The sequence below is a fragment of the Oncorhynchus masou genome, unplaced genomic scaffold (assembly GCF_036934945.1).
Source record: "Oncorhynchus masou masou isolate Uvic2021 unplaced genomic scaffold, UVic_Omas_1.1 unplaced_scaffold_1214, whole genome shotgun sequence".
NCBI lineage: Eukaryota > Metazoa > Chordata > Actinopteri > Salmoniformes > Salmonidae > Oncorhynchus > Oncorhynchus masou.
Window position 1 is genome coordinate 177,211 of NW_027001932.1, and position 4,166 is coordinate 181,376.

The window sequence follows — 4,166 nt, forward strand, 5'->3', positions numbered from 1 at the left end:
AGAGCGGCCTACATAGAGGTATGTGACTGTAGGTGGAGGTATAGAGGTATGTGACTAGGGAGAATACTGTAAGAGCGGCCTACATAGAGGTATGTGACTAGGGAGAATACTGTAAGAGCGGCCTACATAGAGGTATGTGACTGTAGGTGGAGGTACATAGAGGTATGTGACTGTAGGTGGAGGTATAGAGGTATGTGACTGTAGGTGGAGGTATAGAGGTATGTGACTAGGGAGAATACTGTAAGAGGCCTACATAGAGGTATGTGACTGTAGGTGGAGGTATAGAGGTATGTGACTAGGGAGAATACTGTAAGAGCGGCCTACATAGAGGTATGTGACTAGGTGGAGTAGGTATGTGACTGTAGGGGAGGTATAGAGGTAGGGAGTACTGTAGGTGGAGGTATAGAGGTATGTGACTGTAGGTGGAGGTATAGAGGTATGTGACTAGGGAGAATACTGTAAGAGCGGCCTACATAGAGGTATGTGACTGTAGGTGGAGGTATAGAGGTATGTGACTGTAGGTGGAGGTATAGAGGTATGTGACTAGGGAGAATACTGTAAGAGCGGCCTACATAGAGGTATGTGACTAGGGAGAATACTGTAAGAGCGGCCTACATAGAGGTATGTGACTGTAGGTGGAGGTATAGAGGTATGTGACTGTAGGTGGAGGTATAGAGGTATGTGACTAGGGGAGAATACTGTAAGAGCGGCCTACATAGAGGTATGTGACTAGAGGAGAATACTGTAAGAGTGGCCTATAGAGGTATGTGAGAGGTGTAAGATGTACATAGAGGTATGTGACTAGGGAGAATACTGTAAGGAGGCCTACATAGAGGTATGTGACTAGGGAGAATACTGTAAGAGCGGCCTACATAGAGGTATGTGACTGAGGTGGAGGTATAGAGGTATGTGACTAGGGAGAATACTGTAAGAGCGGCCTACATAGAGGTATGTGACTGTAGGTGGAGGTATAGAGGTATGTGACTGTAGGTGGAGGTATAGAGGTATGTGACTAGGGAGAATACTGTAAGAGCGGCCTACATAGAGGTATGTGACTGTAGGTGGAGGTATAGAGGTATGTGACTGTAAGAGCGGCCTACATAGAGGTATGTGACTAGGGAGAATACTGTAAGAGCGGCCTACATAGAGGTATGTGACTGTAGGTGGAGGTATAGAGGTATGTGACTAGGGAGAATACTGTAAGAGTGGCCTACATAGAGGTATGTGACTGTAGGTGGAGGTATAGAGGTATGTGACTAGGGAGAATACTGTAAGAGCGGCCTACATAGAGGTATGTGACTGTAGGTGGAGGTATAGAGGTATGTGACTGTAGGTGGAGGTACATAGAGGTATGTGACTAGGGGAGAATACTGTAAGAGCGGCCTACATAGAGGTATGTGACTGTAGGTGGAGGTATAGAGGTATGTGACTGTAGGTGGAGGTATAGAGGTATGTGACTAGGGGAGAATACTGTAAGAGTGCCTACATAGAGGTATGTGACTGTAGGTGGAGGTAAGAGCGGCCTATAGAGGTATGTGACTGTAGGTGGAGGTATAGAGGTATGTGACTAGGGAGAATACTGTAAGAGCGGCCTACATAGAGGTATGTGACTGTAGGTGGAGGTATAGAGGTATGTGACTAGGGAGAATACTGTAAGAGCGGCCTACATAGAGGTATGTGACTAGGGAGAATACTGTAAGAGCGGCCTACATAGAGGTATGTGACTGTAGGTGGAGGTATAGAGGTATGTGACTGTAGGTGGAGGTATAGAGGTATGTGACTAGGGAGAATACTGTAAGAGCGGCCTACATAGAGGTATGTGACAAGGGAGAATACTGTACAAGTGGCCTACATAGAGGTATGGGACTGTAGGTGGAGGTATAGAGGTATGACTAGGGAGAATACTGTAAGAGCGGCCTACATAGAGGTATGTGACTGTAGGTGGAGGTATAGAGGTATGTGACTGTAGGTGGAGGTATAGAGGTATGTGACTAGGGTATGTGAGGGATACTGTAAGAGTGGCCTACATAGAGGTATGTGACTAGGGAGAATACTGTGGAGGTACATAGAGGTATGTGACTAGGGAGAATACTGTAAGAGCGGCCTACATAGAGGTATGTGACTGTAGGTGGAGGTATAGAGGTATGTGACTGTAGGTGGAGGTATAGAGGTATGTGACTGTAGGTGGAGGTATAGAGGTATGTGACTAGGGAGAATACTGTAAGAGCGGCCTACATAGAGGTATGTGACTGTAGGTGGAGGTATAGAGGTATGTGACTGTAGGTGGAGGTATAGAGGTATGTGACTGTAGGTGGAGGTATAGAGGTATGTGACTAGGGAGAATACTGTAAGAGCGGCCTACATAGAGGTATGTGACTAGGGAGAATAGTGTAAGAGCGGCCTACATAGAGGTATGTGACTAGGGAGAATACTGTAAGAGCGGCCTACATAGAGGTATGTGACTGTAGGTGGAGGTATAGAGGTATGTGACTAGGGAGAATACTGTAAGAGTGGCCTACATAGAGGTATGTGACTGTAGGTGGAGGTATAGAGGTATGTGACTAGGGAGAATACTGTGGAGGCCTACAGAGGTATGTGACTGTAGGGGAGAATGACTAGGTGGAGGTATAGAGATGTGACTAGGGAGAATACTGTAAGAGCGGCCTACATAGAGGTATGTGACTGTAGGTGGAGGTAGGTGGAGGTATAGAGGTATGTGACTAGGGAGTACTGTGGAGGTATAGAGGTATGTGACTAGGGAGAATACTGTGGAGGTACATAGAGGTATGTGACTGTAGGTGGAGAGCGGCCTACATAGAGGTATGTGACTGTAGGTGGAGGTATAGAGGTATGTGACTAGGGAGAATACTGTGGCCTACATAGAGGTATGTGACTGTAGGTGGAGGCATAGAGGTATGTGACTAGGTAGAATACTGTAAGAGCGGCCTACATAGAGGTATGTGACTAGGGAGAATACTGTAAGAGCGGCCTACATAGAGGTATGTGACTGTAGGTGGAGGTATAGAGGTATGTGACTGTAGGTGGAGGTATAGAGGTATGTGACTAGGGAGAATTCTGTAGGTGGAGGTATAGAGGTATGGGACTATGGAGAATACTGTAAGAGCGGCCTACATAGAGGTATGTGACTGTAGGTGGAGGTATAGAGGTATGGGACTATGGAGAATACTGTAAGAGCGGCCTACATAGAGGTATGTGACTGTAGGTGGAGGTATAGAGGTATGTGACTGTAGGTGGAGGTATAGAGGTATGTGACTAGGGAGTGGTAAGAGCGGCCTACATAGAGGTATGTGACTAGGGGAGAATACTGTAAGAGTGGCCTACATAGAGGTATGTGACTAGGGAGAATACTGTAAGAGCGGCCTACATAGAGGTATGGGACTGTAGGTGGAGGTATAGAGGTATGTGACTGTAGGTGGAGGTATAGAGGTATGTGACTGTAGGTGGAGGTATAGAGGATGTGACTAGGGAGCGGCCTACATAGAGGTATGTGACTGTAGGTGGAGGTATAGAGGTATGTGACTGTAGGTGTATAGAGGTATGTGACTGTAGGTGGAGGTATAGAGGTATGTGACTAGGGAGAATACTGTAAGAGAGGCCTACATAGAGGTATGTGACTAGGGGAGGTATAGAGGTATGTGACTGTAGGGAGAATACGTAAGAGCGGCCTACATAGAGGTATGTGACTAGGGAGAATACTGTAAGAGTGGCCTACATAGAGGTATGTGACTGTAGGTGGAGGTATAGAGGTATGTGACTGTAGGTGGAGGTATAGAGGTATGTGACTAGGGAGAATACTGTAAGAGCGGCCTACATAGAGGTATGTGACTGTAGGTGGAGGTATAGAGGTATGTGACTGTAGGTGGAGGTATGTGACAAGGGAGAATACTGTAAGAGCGGCCTACATAGAGGTATGTGACTGTAGGTGGAGGTATAGAGGTATGTGACTGTAGGTGGAGGTATAGAGGTATGTGACTAGGGAGAATACTGTAAGAGTGGCCTACATAGAGGTATGTGACTGTAGGTGGAGGTATAGAGGTATGTGACTAGGGAGAATACTGTAAGAGTGGCCTACATAGAGGTATGTGACTGTAGGTGGAGGTATAGAGGTATGTGACTGTAGGTGGAGGTATAGAGGTATGTGACTG